Source organism: Lepidochelys kempii, chromosome 3, assembly GCF_965140265.1.
Source record: "Lepidochelys kempii isolate rLepKem1 chromosome 3, rLepKem1.hap2, whole genome shotgun sequence".
In the NCBI taxonomy this organism is placed as follows: domain Eukaryota; kingdom Metazoa; phylum Chordata; order Testudines; family Cheloniidae; genus Lepidochelys; species Lepidochelys kempii.
The window spans coordinates 203,280,151-203,295,457 of record NC_133258.1 but is presented as its reverse complement, the minus strand read 5'-3'; the positions used below and the strand labels follow the sequence as shown (position 1 = coordinate 203,295,457).

At 44.4% G+C, this 15,307-nt stretch overlaps 1 protein-coding gene across 4 annotated transcripts in view; it reads left to right on the top strand.

The window, feature by feature from the left end:
- The window catches only part of SHLD1 (shieldin complex subunit 1), a 91,467-nt gene that overhangs the window by 50,248 nt on the left and 25,912 nt on the right, over window positions 1-15,307 (top strand). The gene's annotated exons all lie outside the window — the stretch shown is intronic.

The following is a 15,307-nucleotide window of genomic DNA, read 5'->3' as shown; positions in this document are numbered from 1 at the left end:
GTGTTTGAAATTATTCCTGCATATATCTGGGCAAATTCTGGTTCCATGGAAGTTAGTGGGAGTTTTGCCATCGACTTCGATGCAAAATAAGATTCAGCCAATAGTTCATGAAGTGCTCTGTAATCCTTGCAGATGAAAGGCCCTTCATAAACGTAAGCGTGAATGTTTCCATCTGTATGGGATGGGTGTATTAAATGGAATTTTAGGAAATGGCAATTTAAAAAAAATTGAATAAACTGTCACCTAAATCAATAAAATGATCTAATAGTAAATGTAAGGTTAGCGTTGTGAAATTCTTCCTGGATTATGGCTGTTCATGAATGAAAGTGCATCAGGATATATAGTTGTGGCTAATAAGAGTTTGGTCTTATAGAAAACTTTGCCGAGCACATATTTTTTGTGACACTACCCCTGGTTCTCACTGAGAACATTTCTCTGACCTCTTAATAACAGCATCAGTTTTCACTCAGACTCCAGATAATTAGCTGAAGCAGTCTTATCAGGATTAAATTATTGGGACAGTTATTACTTTCATCAGCATTTTGTAGATGGAAGTGATTGGAGCTCACAGTTATTGACACTATATATCTAAATATGAAAGAAATAGATATAGACAGTTTTAATAGGAGCTTTTTAAATTACCTCATCTGCTGGCTAATAAGATACCAGGCCACAATAACTTTAATCTACAGTGAATGCTTGAAGCAGGCAATTTGCATTTTATTATTTTTGTTTCAGACAAAGCCTATGTTTGATAATAGAATCCCTGTCTGATACATGGTAGCTTTTAATAATTACTGGTTTAAGAATGTGATTAAAAGAAGCTTTCATAATTTTTTATGCATTGACGCCAATAAAAATACTGTATAGTGCACCATTTTGAATCTTTTAAAATGTTTTAAAATATCAAAATTAAAATACAAACAACTTCCTTCAAGCTGTGACTACAATGTACAGGATCAATACAACTAAAAATAAACCAGGAAATTACTCCATATCTCTTGAAATATCACTGGGAAAACTCACTTTTAAGTTTCCTCTGTATTTAAAGCAGCTATTTTAATTAGTTCTTATACCATGCCTGTCACTGTAGTATGTGGTTGGGTACATGCCAATTCCAGGTTTTTAATTTTGGAAATAATTGGAAAAAGACTGTCATTTAAATCTTAATTGCCACCACTCCAACGTGTCTCCATCATCACATACCATGATGGTTACATGCTTTAGAGACAGATTCTTGAGACCAAATGGGTATAAATGTGCTGGAGTTCAGAAAACCATGAGGGATCTTAATTTGCAACAGTTTGCATTCTAGCTGCCTTCTTTTGCTGTCAGTAACATCTAACACATAAGAATGGCCATACTGGGTCAGACCAACGGTTCCTCTAGCCTACTATCCTTTCTGACACTGGCCAGTGACAGATGCTTCAGAGGGAATTAACAGAACATGCCAATTTCGAGTGATCTATCTCTGTCAACCAGTCCTAGCTTCTGACAGTTGGAGTTTTAGGGACACCCGGAGGATTGGATTGCATCCCAGACCATCTTGGTCAATAGCCACTGGTGGATCTATCCTCTATCAATTTATTTAATTGTTTTTTGAACCCAGTAATACTTTTGGCCTTCACAACATCCCCTGGCACTGGGTTCCACAAGTTGACTGTATGAAGAAGTACTTCTTTCTGTTTGTTTTAAACCTGCTGTGTATTAATTTCAGTGGGTGACTCCTTGTTCTTGTGTTATGTTAATGGGGTAAATAACACTTTCTCCACACCATTCATGATTTTATAGACCTCTATCATATCCTCCCTTAGTCGTCTCTTTTTTAACCTGAACAGTCCCAGTCTTTGTAATTTTTCCTCCTATGGAAGCTGTTCCATACCCCTATTAATTTTCATTGCCCTTCTCTTTTTCCAATTCTAATGCATCTTTGATGAGATGGGGGTGATCAGAACTGCACATGTATTCAAGATGTGGATGTGCCACAGATTTACACAGTGCAGTGGTGGGCAACCTGCAGCCCATCAGGGTAATCTGCTGGCAGACCACCAGACAGTTTGTTTACATTTGTATGGCCTCCTGCAGCTCCCCGTGGCCATGGTTCACCATTCCCAGCCCATGGGAGCAGTGGGAAGTGGCGGCCAGCATGTCCCTGTGGCCTGCACCGCTTCCTGCAGTTCCCATTGGCTGGGAACAGTGAACCGTGGCCACTGGAATCTGCGGGCAGCCATGCAAATGTAAATGAACTGTCTGGTGGCCCGCTGGCAGACTACCCTGATGGGCCGCGTGCAGCCTGCAGGTTGCCCACCACTGACATAATGCCATTATGATATTTTCTGTCGTATCTATCCCTTTCCTAATGGTTCCTAACATTCTGTTAGCTTTTTTGACTGCCACTAAACATTCCAGCAGATGTTTCAAAGAAGTATCCGCCATGACTCCAAGATCTTTCCTGAGTGAAAACAGCTAATTTAGACCCCCTGGGCGCTACTTCACATTTAGCAACATTGAATTTCATCTGCCATTCTGTTGCCCAGTCACCCACTTTTGAGAGATCCTTTTGTAACTCTTCATAGTCAGCTTTGAACTTAGCTATCTTGAGTAATTTTGTATCATCTGCCAATTTTGCCATCTCACTGTTTACCCCCTTTTCCAGATCATTTATGAATACTTTGAACTGCACAGATCCCAGTACAGATCCTTTGGGAGACCCTGCTATTCGCCTCTCTCTACTGTGGGCACTGCCCATTTTCCCCCCTATTCTTTGTTTCCTAAATTTTAACCAGTTTCTGATTTATGAGAAGACCTTCCCAAATGTTAATTACCCAAGTTAAAAATGTGTGTCTTATTGGTAGGCTAAATTTGTCTAGCTTTAACTTTCTTTGCCATTGTTAACTTCCAGCCATTGGATCATATTATACCTTGTCTCTTTTTAAAGAGTCTTTTATCATCAGATTTCTGTTCCCCATGTGGGAACTTACAAGACATCCTTCAGCCTTCTCTTTAAGTTAGACTCCAGGAGCTCAATCTGCTTATCACTGTAAGGCAGGTTGTCTAATCCTTTAATCATTCTTATGGCTGTCCTCTGAACCCTCTCCAATTTAGCAACATCCTTCTTGAAATATTCCAGAGGTGGTCACACCAGTGCCAAATATGGAAGTACTCATCTTTCTACTCAGTATCTTCCCATTTATACATCCAAGGATTGTATTAGCCCTCTTGCCCACAGCATCTCACTGGGAGCTCACAGAATTGTAGAAGATTAGGGTTAGAAGAGACCTCGGGAGGTCATCTAGTCCAACCCCCTGCTCAAAGCAGGACCAACACCTACTAAATCATCCCAGCCAGGGCTTTGTCAAGCCAGACCTTAAAAACCTCTAAGGATGGAGATTCCACCACCTCCCTAGGTAACCCATTCCAGTGCTTCCCCACCCTCCTAGTGAAATAGTGTTTCCTAATATCCAACCTGTTCATCTATCTATCATGTTCAATTGATTATCCACTATGATCTCCTCCATCCCCAAGATCTTTTTCAGAGTCACTACTTCCCAAGATACAGCTCCCCTACATTCTCTGTTCCTAAATATAGGACTTTACATTTGGCCATATTAAAATTCATTCATGTTTGCTTGTGCCCAGCTTATCGTATGATCCTGATCACTCTATCAGTGACCTGTCCTCTTAATTATTTACCACTCCCCCAATCTGCATGTCCTTGGTAAATTTTAAGTAATGATCGCGTTTTCTTCCAGGTTTTTGATAAGTGTTAAATAGCATAGGGCCAAGAATCAGTCCCTCTGGGACCCCACTAGAAACACAACCACTTGGTAATTCCCCCTTTGCAATTACATTTGGAGATCAGCTGGCCCATCTTAGTAAATTTAATGGGTACCATGCTGATTTTGTATCTTTCTAGTTTCTCAATCAAAATGTCATATTCAGGTTACCAAGTTAATTGCCTTCTAGAAGTCCTAGTATATTACATATATGTAGTTACCTTTCTCAAGCTTGCAATATCATTAAAAAAAGATAGTTTGGCAAAATCGGTTTTCCATAAACCCGTGCTGACTGGCATTAAATTATATTATCCTCCTTTAATTCTTTATTAATAGAGTCCTGTGTCAGCCATTCCATTTTGCCCAGCATCAGGATCAAGCTAACAGGCTTATAATTACCCAGGTCATCCTGCTTCCCTTTTTTAAATATTGGCCCAAAATAAGCTCTTTCACTCTTCAGGAATTTCTGAAAAGCAGCTTTAATGGTCCAGAGAGCTCTTCGGCAGCTTTTTTAAACTTGTGGATTCAAGTTATCCGGGCCTGCTGATTTTGAAGTGTTCACCTTTGTTAGCTGATATGTAACATCCTCAGTTACCATTTGAAGAGAGAGTCTATCCGCCACATCCTATGACTAACTCATCTGACTTTTTCCCAAAATGCACAACAGAAATATTTACTGAACACTTCTGCACTGACAATTCTACCATTTGCATCTAGTAATGGAGCAATCCTTCTTTCTGTTCCTTCTCTACTTAAAAAACTTCTTATTCTCTAACTCTGCTGGCCACAGATTTCTCCTTGTATCACTTTGTTTCCATTTTCATACTGTCCCGCATGACCTTCTCATAAATAAACTAGGAAAATGCAACCTAGATGGAGCTACTATAAGGTGGGTGCAAAACTGGTTGGAAAACCATTCCTAGAGAGTAGTTATCAGAGGTTCAGAGGCATGCTGGAAGGGTATAATGAGTGGGGTCCCGCAGGGATCAGTTCTGGGTCTGGTTCTATTCAATATCTTCATCAATGATTTAGGTAATGGCATAGAGAGTATACTTACAAAGTTTGTGGATGATACCAAGCTGGGAGGGGTTGCAAGTGCTTTGGAGGATAGAATTAAAATTCAGAATGATCTGACAAACTGGAGAAATGATGACATTCAATAAGGACAAATGCAAAGTACTCCCTTTAGGAAGGAACAATCAGTTGCACACATATAAAATGGGAAATGACTGCCCAGGAAGGAGTATTGCGGAAAGGGATCTGGGGGTCATAGTGGACCACAAGCTAAATATGAGTGAACAGCGTAACGCTGTTGCAAAAAAAGCAAACATCATTCTGGGATGTATTAGCCAGAGTGTTGTAAGCAAGACACAAGAAGTAATTCTTCTGCTCTTCTCCACTCTGATTAGGCCTCAGCTGGAGTATTGTGTCCAGTTCTGGGCGCTACATTTCAGGAAGGATGTGGACAAATTGGAGGGAGTCCAGAGAAGAGCAACAAAAATGATTAAAGGTCTAGAAAACATGACCTGTGAGAGAAGATTGAAAAAAATAGGGTTTGTTTAGTCTGGAAAAGAGAAGAGAGAGGAGACATAACAGTTTTCAAGTATGTAAAAGTTGTTACGAGGAGGAGGAGGAAAAAATGTTTTTCTTAATCTCTGAGGATAGGACAAGAAGCAATGGGCTTAAATTGCAGCAAGGAAGGTTTAGGTTGGACATTAGGAAAAACTTTGTAACTGTCAGGGTTGTTAAGCACTGGAATAAATTGCCTAGAGAGGTTGTGGAATCTCCATCATTGGGGATTTTTAAGAGCAGGTTAGATAAACACCTGTCAGGAATGGTCTAGATAATTAGTCCTGCCACAAGTGTAGGAGACTGGACTAGATGACCTCTCGAGGTCCCTTCCAGTTCTATGATGATCATTTTTCTGCAACATCTAACTTCTGATTTGTATTCCTTGCTATCAGCTGCCCCTTCCTTCCATCTGTTCAATAAGATTTTTTAAAAATAGCTCTTTTCACTTCCCCTGTAAGCTAGGTTCGGTTTTTGGCCAGCGTGGCCTTCTCTCAGTTATGGCTTTTTGGACATCTAGTAAAATGTTCTTAGGCGGGTCCCACTTTTGTCTCCCAACTGAATGGGCTCATCATTGTTTTCAGCTTTGTGAAACTGGCCCTTTGAAAGCACTAAGGGTGCGATCCATGGTGCATCCTCATGATCCGTAAAGCTGCCACTCAACTGCCGCCTAACTCTATGGGAGCCTAAAATCACTTGGTGCTTAAGTTTTTGCCTCGAGGCATGCACACTGCTGCCTCAATCGAGGTGCCCTGTGCCTAGGTCAAGCAGAGGAGAAACCTAAACCAAAGGTCTCCTGCATACTGGGTAAGAACCCTAACCACTAGGCTAAAGGTGTATAAAGGTCCTCCCCACTCCTACTGGCTCCAAGGTGTTTTATTTTGACCCCACATATGACTTAGGTGGCTGAGTTCCTATCTTCCCCTGGTTCATGGATCGCAGAGATGTGTTTCCCCAGTCATCCCAGATTTCAGTGCCTAACTCTGAGAGGGGGCGAGGGTTAGCACACACCACTCTGGTTGGCATCTCCCAGGGGCTAGCATGCTGACTCTGTGTATCAGAGTCTCAGGTTCCTCTCTCTCCCCATTCATTGTACAGGGAGCCTAGGCACCTAACTCAGGCTTTGTGGATTGTAGTGTTGTTCCCATTATTTTCTAAATACCTAAGAATTAGGTATTGTGACACACAGCATTGCAACACCTAAGTCTCTTTGTGGATCCCACCCCAAGAATATACATTACTGGTCTAGGCTCTATTATTTTGCACATACCAAATGTAATCAAGTCATAATTACTTGTACCTAAGCTACCATTCCTTTTTAGTTGACAGGCCTGAGCACTTGTTAAATTGAATTAAAATCACATTAAAAACCATTTTTAATTTATTAAGGGGGGGTCACACTCAGAGGCTTGCTGTGTAAAAGGGGTTGCCCCCCCTCCAAAAAAAAAGTTTAGAACCACTGCCTTTGCTTTATTTAAAGGGACATTCACATCACACACACTTTCAGCTGTTTAAAAATCAATAGAGGTCCCTTTGGAGTAAAGTATCAGCCACAGTGAGTAAAAATCTGGCCCTAAGAGCCCAGTTGTGCAGCCCTTACACACGTTGGTGAGCACTTTGCCCGTGAGACAACTCGCACAGCAAGGTGCTGCTTAATATAAGTAGGGGTATCTTCCTCTAGCCCTGTCGCGCTAAATTCTGGCACTGAGTTTGCTGTATTTTCTCAGAGCAGTGCCAAACTAATAACATAATAATATCAACAACCACCTCACCACATTGCCACATTTTTTCCCACTGGAAATCTGCAAGTCAAAACAACTTATTGAACTGAATTAAAAGCAGCTTTGTCTTAAGTGTTTGACATGTGTAACACTAAATTGTTCAGTTGTCTTGGGAATTGCAGTAGGTTATGGGATCTGTTCTTACCTCTTGTGTTAGTGGAAGTAGAGCAAGATCCTCGGCTGCTGAAATTTGGCACAACTCCATTGTCAACTTGAAGCTATGCCAGATTGCCTGGCCCTGGGGTGGGTTTGTGTGTGTGTGAAAGTGAGATGGGAGGGGGAGGTATATATTTCTGTATGTGGGCAGAGGAGCTAATGGAGGTCTGATCATTCTTTATGGGGAAAACAAGAATCCTATTCGGGACCAGTAACTTCTACCCTGTTTGTTCCTTTTGATCACTAGTGGTGAACGGGTTCTCAGAAATTCGTGCAGGCAGGATTTTTAGTTTAGTGAAGCTATAACTAACAAAAATACCCACAGTTTGAGGGGGGCTCAGTGGAGAGAGGGAAGCCTGGAAAGGGGGAGCAGTTTAAGACTGGGGAGGCAAGAACCAGAGAGAACCACCTTCCAGAGTGCCTTGGGGCTCCTGCTGTCACTGTCCACCACCACAGCTGTTAGGAGCTGGGCAGTGATAGATGGTCTTTTCTCTCCTCAGATGGAGTTTGGAAGGGCTGCTGCATTGTACTGCAGTGGTCTGATGGCCCCTACACATCCGTCGCCCTCCCGCTGTTTGCTGTCTCTTGGGCTTTTAAATTTAGCGTAGCATCATAGCAGCGTCTCAGATCATAGGGAATATGGCCGCATACTGAGCTCAGACCCAGGAGGCAACAGTGGCTAGTTAGGGCCCGCCCTCTCCCCCATCTAAATTCCCACCTCCTAGCACCACTATTCTCCAGCAGTAGCTTCCCTTCCTTTCCCTGTGCTTCTTCATTCCACCATATTGCATGTCTCCGTTACTCCTCTCACCCTTGACAAAAGGCAGAGCAGTGTCCGCACCCCAGTGCCATGAAACAGCTGAGCAGGCCGTAAGGGTTAAAGGGCAATAAAGTCTTGGCAGCCTCATCCATCAGTGTAAGCATTCACTTCAGGTGGGGAACGTATGGTTACATAGAACCTGACTTAATAGTTGAGCCGCTATGTCATGTGTTAGGCCAGCAGTCAGACTAGATGATCGTAAAGGTCTGTTCTGGTCTAAATCTCTCTGAAGACTAGGCAAGCTGCTTGTAGTGCGAAACAGGCAGGCTTCTAATTGAAACAGCCCCATGTTAAGTACCGTCATTGGGACCAAGCCACAGCTTCGCTGTATGGCTTAATGGTCTTTTACTCCAGCACAGTAACTATCAAGAAGTTTATGATCCAAAAGCCACAATCAGCAAAGCAACATGCGAGTGTGCCCTTGTGCCATCTAGTTACCTTGCATCACCGTACTGAGGGTGAGGCAGCTTTTGTGGTTCCAGATTCATTACATAAAAAAAAATCTTTAACTAGAGGACTCAGTTTCTCCAGCAGTTTTCTTTCCTTGTTTTTAATTTAAGGCCCCCCTTTTAAAACAATAGGGTTTTGGGGGCACAAGGTTTGCAAATAAGTGCCTTAAAGCCTCCAAAATTCATACCTGTGCTTTGGATGCTGGATCTGTCTCCAGTATAGTTAAAGACACTAATCAGAGATAGCAGATACCATTTTCTATATGCTGTATAGGAACAATGGGGCAGCGACCTCTAGAGTGGTACAAAGAAACTAGCCTAGCCCCTATCTTAACTATAAGTCTGGAGAACATCTTCAGCACACCTTCCCGATTCAGATGCTTTGACAGCTGGAACATTGTTGCACTCGCCTGCCATGCTGATCAACACTCGTGGACAATGGCTCAGCAGCAGGAAGACTTTACTTCTCCCTGTGCTAAAGATTGACTATTTGCAGTTTTCTGTAGCTCCAGCTTTGAAATTAACGGCTAATGGAATGCAGCAAAACACCAAGGGCAGATAACAAGAAGAAAGATTTGCTACATTCAGAGATAAATTTCCATTTCCCCTTTGATGCAGAAGTGCAGAGTCTTTTTTGAAAATGTTTTGACTAGACTTACTGGGCGGAGGGCTAATTATTTGGAAAATTGCTGGAAGATGGTCAGAAAAAGAGCCTACCGTGACCGTCGCAGTCCTCTGTTTATACTGAGAAAAAGTGCAAGGATCGCTTGTGAAATACAACCATGTGCATTACTGAGCATAGTCCTTCTGTTAAACCTTGCCTCAATGGATGGCCTAGCCTCAATAGTCTTGCACTTCAGTCTTTCTGAGCGCATCTTAATCCCATAATGCTTATTTACACATTATGCGCAGTGCATTTTGCAAACACTCCATCAGCGACAGTCCCTGCTCTGAAGAGCCGACTACCGAAGGCAGGCAGACAGACAGACAGAGGCTGGGGTAAGGGGAATAACCAAGGAGGAGATTTTCATGGGCACCTAACTCCCACTGCCTTTGAAAATCATCCTTTGCGGGTACATTCCACTCTGCTTTTACACATTTATGAAGAAACAGGACCAAAGTATTCCTGTTTGTCTGTCTCTCTCTATATAGATAATGTAAACAGTTCATAGACAAAGTGCTGGTAGATGGCACTTCAGAAACTATAGCATAATTCCTGGGTTTTGCAGGACCAGTAAAACTAGTTGTGCACTGCAAATGATGACCTCTGCACCAGGTTTTAACTATAGGTGGCACTTGGCAATAGTAATATCTACCAGGAGTCCTAGGGGAAAAGTCACCGAGCTGCCCACAGTCCCACTTCAACCCAGAGTCAGGGCACTTGGATCCGGTCAATCCTACCCCAAACAGAGGTGGGGATGAGGCCACCTTGATTCAGCACCTTGATTCAGCCAGTGGAGTTCCGAGCTGGATTTTAAAGCTATCCCTCCTGGGCAGTCCTGCCATAGCGTGTGTAATGGGGGTTCACTTTGCTAGCCCTGAGCTTGTGCTGATGGATCTAGCCTGCCCCTTTCTCCCTTTCCCTCAAAAAGGGAACATACATAGATGGAGCTGAGTGATGCTATACCCAAATTTAGCCCTGGAATTCACATGTAGTGTTGCAGTTCCCTGGGTTATCTAGTTTGGAAACACAAGATTTGTTCTCTTATCCAGGACCACTGCTCCATCACGTCCTGAATCCTTCCTCCACTCGTCGCTAATAGCTGACACTACACAAGCCTCTAAAACCTCCAGTTGGGCTCAATCATAGGTGTCGGTGAAAAGATCCCCACTGACTTCAAAGGACTTTGGAACAGGCCCATAATGCACCTGGCCATTTTTGCACTGCTGTTCCTACGCAGATTTCATAGAATCTCAGAATATCAGGGTTGGAAGGGACCTCAGGTCCATCTAGTCCAACCCCCTGCTCAAAAGCAGGACCCATCCCCAATTAAATCATCCCAGCCAGGGCTTTGTCAAGCCTGACCTTAAAAACTTCTAAGGAAGGAGATTCTACCACCTCCCTAGGCAACGCATTCCAGTGTTTCACCACCCTCCTAGTGAAAAAGTTTTTCCTAATATCCAACCTAAACCTCCCCCACTGCACTTGCAATTTCTCTAATTGCCACTGGGCTCAGAGTTTATATTCTGAAGCATGAGATTTAGTTATTCTTATCACAGAATGCGTAACAATATTACTCAGTTCTTTACAAAAACCTTGCTGTAGTATTTAACTTTGGATACATTCAGAACAAAAGGGACACATCTTCCAGGCTATGGAAAGCCCTGCATCAGTAGGACTGGCACGTTTCTGTCACACAGGGAAGGCGACAGAACATGGGAGACCCTTGCAGGGGAACTACACACCATGGTGCGTTCTCTGGGGATTCCACCTACACCAGCATTAAGGAGAGTAATGGGAGAGGTTCAGCTGCAGAAGAGGCATGGTCGCATCAGCAGCTACACAGATCCACCAGCCAAACCCCTGCACCGACAGGACGTGGACACCCAGCAATGGACTCCACAGCGTCCCTGATATTTTAGCAGCAACTGCGAGAGGCACAGGCAACCCGAACAGAGAAGGCTCTCTCTCCAGCAAGTCAGCAGAGCAGCAAGCTCTCTCCCTCTGCTGTTCCCTGGTGATGAATATCTAATTTTACGCCCCAACTGTATTTACTCAGCAGAGCCATTAGCCTGGCTATAAACTCCCAAACGGTGGCACAAGCTGATTTGGGGAGGTGAAAATAATAAAGCTGCAGCACTGCTATATCACTGAAAGGAGTCGCAAGTCCAAAGCAGTTTTTCACATGCAGACACTCAGTTGTAAAATATGGCTTAAAATTATTATTATGGAGGCTTAAAATTATTCGTAGGATTTATAAACGTACAGAATATCCTGTTGTCAGCCCCCACATCTTGTGCAAATAAGTTACAAAGGCCCATCTCCAGTTACTGCGGAGGCGGATCAAGTAATATACTTTCTTACTGATGATTATCTGTCATGAAGGTGAAAGCACAATGAGTCATGCAATGGGTTTTCACATGCAGTCTGCGTTATAAATAGACGTGTGAAGATATTTAAAGACAATTTGGGCAAGATCCTCAGGTGGTGCAAGTCTGTGCAGCTCAGCTGAAGAGAAATGGAGGTACAGGGATTTACACCATCTGAGAACCAAGCCTCCTATATCTGCTGAAACCTAACTGACCTGTCCATTGATTTCGGTGGGCTTTGGGTCAGACCCCATGAAGCAATGGTGGGCAACCTGCGGCTCGTCAGAGTAATCTGTTGGCGGGCCGCCAGTTTGTTTATATCTGCATGGTTGCCCGCAGCTCCCAGTGGCCACGGTTCACCATTCCTGGCCAATGGGAGCTGCGGGAAGCGGTAGCCAGCACGTCCTTGCGCTGCTTCCTGCGAACCGCAGCCACTGGCAGCTGCGGGTGGCCATCCAGATGTAAACAAACTGTCTGGCAGCCTGCCAGCGGATTACCCTGACAGGCCGCAGGTTGCCCACCACTGCCTTGAAGCCTTGTAACATCCATATGGTCATTGACCCTCTCCGTGGAAGACCTGAGAAATTCCAGACGGTTGAAACCCTGCCCCCAAGAGCAGCCCGGGGAGGCCTAGGCACCACAGAGCCACTGTGGTACAGCCGTGCTGTCAGGGACTCAGTACCCCTGCACTCTCTTCTCTCTGGAGCCTCACTGAGAGGGTGATTTATTGGGGCAGACAGAGGGTGGATTTATGCTGGCTCAGTTCCACTGGCCTCATACCCTCCCTCCCCCGAGGAGGGAGGTGGCACAGGAGCCCCAGCCATTGATACAGCTCATGAGCCATTGCAGAATGACCACATGTGCCTTTCACCCGAGAGGCTCCTTCCCTCATCTCCTAAGCAAGTCACCTGTAGGAAGCCAGTTTACTAGAGCTTTCCAGGAGGGAAGGGGGCAACATTTGCCCAGCTGGATTTAAATCCACAGAGGGGGTTGTGTGGCATTATGGCAGATTGAATTTTGTTTTGGAGATGTGCGAGGCCCAGGCATATTGTTAAAGACCATCTAAGCTGTGGCTCTGCGGGGAGAGTATTTGGGAGTCATCGCAGGAGCTCAGACAGATGCTTGCCCAGTGTGAATTCTAAAAAGTAATAGCACTCAGGATGGTTTGGTGCATTAAGGGATGGGAATTATTTGTACTGTAATTTGAGGTGGGACTTGCTAGAGAGAGTTAAGAGGATAATGTGGAAGGTACTGATACAATGAGCAACTATGCCTCTTCATTTGGAAAAATCTCTTGTTAGCTTCACTGAGGTTTGGGTCTGGCCCTTGGAGTTCTGTCTCCAAGCGTGATCACCTCCCTGCAGTGAAACAGCCCAGAGAAGGGGGAAGATGCTAAAGGTTATTTTGATGGGACTTATGTATGAGTAGAGGTTTCAGTTGTTTGTGCAAAAAGAAGCTAAAGGCTGGAGCAGAGACTTGAATGAGGTCATCACAATTATTTAGAGGTCACTTCCATACTTAATTGGTAATGTCACATATGCATGGTAGGTACAGTCATGCTAGTGACCATCAGCTCTGTGCTAGCATCATGGTTGGCAATTCTGTACATTCATGGTCAGCAGCAACTCCAGTGCTGAGCTGGGGTCTCATAAGGTCAGATCCAAAGCCTACTGAAATCAATGGAAAGATTCCCACTTAAGCCAATTAAGTGATTCCCACTGACTGTAGGGAGCTTTGGATCAGGCCAATTGTGACTACTATTGTGAGGACAGAGGCCACCTACTGAAAGTATAGTTACTCCCTGTAACTCTACATGAGTATTTTCTGTCTCAGTCAAGAACAACAACAACAAAATCTCTTAAATATTTGCTGGTCACCTCTCCACTGGGTTGTAAGTAAGAAGAAGAGGCAGCAAATATGATCATGCTTGTTTAGAAACAGGAGACAGGAATAACAGCAGAAGTCTTTCTGATCACGCAATGCTAAGGGGACTTTGCTCTTACCGACAGGATCATGCAGGGTTTCTGTATTTGCAGATAGTGGCAACTGCTGCTTTTTCACAAAGTTTAATGGCAAGCTACAGGTCATAGGTAGCCAGGGGACGGCAGCATGGGGAGTTGCAGGCTGCCACAGGAGTCTGAGTTCAAGTGACATCTGACTGAGTTACTGGAGATGCTGGATTCTTCAATGCAGACCTAACCCACATACCCGGGCTGATGGATTATTAGGGGAAAATGGACCTGCTGTCTTTGATTAGCTTTGATTTGCTACCGTGATGGCATATATTGATGTAAAAAGGAAACCACATAAGCTTCTCTTTGTACTGTATTAGAAATGCCTTTGTGCAGGACAAGGCTAAGTTATTTCATCTCAGAATTGAGGGTGAAGTCAATTTGAAAGGAAAGATCAAAAGATGGAAAGTAAGGGGAGGAAGCGCTCTTGAAGCAATATACAGTATAGCTACTCTGCCACCTTAATTTTAATGCCTCTCTGAGCACAGACTGGGGATACAATGCTTTGTGTCCCCATATTAAGAAAGCCCTTTATGATTAGAGCTGAGTTCCCTTTGAACGAGCTCGCTAATTTAAATGAAGGGTTGTGCACCACTTCACATGCCAATGAGTTATAAAAGACCCAGCTATTTGCTGACTTTCTGCAGACTGCCCACGTGATCTGAAGCCCCTGGCACCGCCTCTGAGTGAAGAACAGAAAGGAGCCCTTTGGCTAATGTCTACACAGGGATAAAAGACCCGCGACTGGCCCACAATAGTGGGGCTTGGGCTCGCAGGGATGAAAAATTGCTGTGTAGACATTCAGGCTCGCAGGTTCCTAGAGCTCAGGCTCCAGCCTCAGCCGAAACATTGACACAGCAATTCTTCAGCCCCGGTGGCCAAGCCCTGTGAGCCCAAGTCAGCTGAGCTGGGCCAGCCCTTAGAAATTCATTTCTTTCAGTGCCTTAGGTGTTCTGCCAGTTAGCTTAAAGGGAGGGATGGAGGGGAGAATGCAGTTAGAGGTGTCAGTAGAGGAGCCTTTTGTCTCCATCTATCTGTGAAGGCTCTTTAGGTTGTGAGATGTATTTGCCCAGTTGTAAACTCTCCTGTTTTCACACACAAACTGCAGAGTGCCTGTAACACTGTCAACACTGTATTAATAATAGGTGCCTGGTTGTAGATCACTCCTGTTGATTTCAGTGGGAGGAGGAGTGGATCCGTGTAACTGAATGACATCAGGAAAGTTGATCAGTAAGGAAGTGGGACAAGAGGTAGACTAGACTGAACCAAGAGCTTAAGCAAATTAAAAGTCCCACATGAAGGCAGGGTGGGAGAATTTAGTTTGAGTGAGCAGGAAGAATGGGGCTCGGGATGGAGGAGCTTGGCAATCCTATACAAAGCCTAATCCCATAGTAAGACACTCTGCTAAGGTGCTGGTAGAAGGCAGGGGAGGCAGACTCTTTACACAAAGCAGGAGGGGTAAGGTGAGGAACACGGTTCTAAAGCTAACAACAGAAAGTAAAAACAAAGTGAGCTGTGGAGAAGATTAGGCCATGAAGATGCCTAGGCATAGGTGCCGACTCAGTGGGCGCTCTGGGGCTGGAGCAACCATGGGGAATAAAATGGTGGGCCCCGCCGATGAGCTCCTCCCTCTCCCCCCACCAGTGCTGGCTACCCGCTGAGGATCAGCTGTTCAGCGGCAGGCAGGAGGCGCTGGGGGGGAGGGGTAGAATAG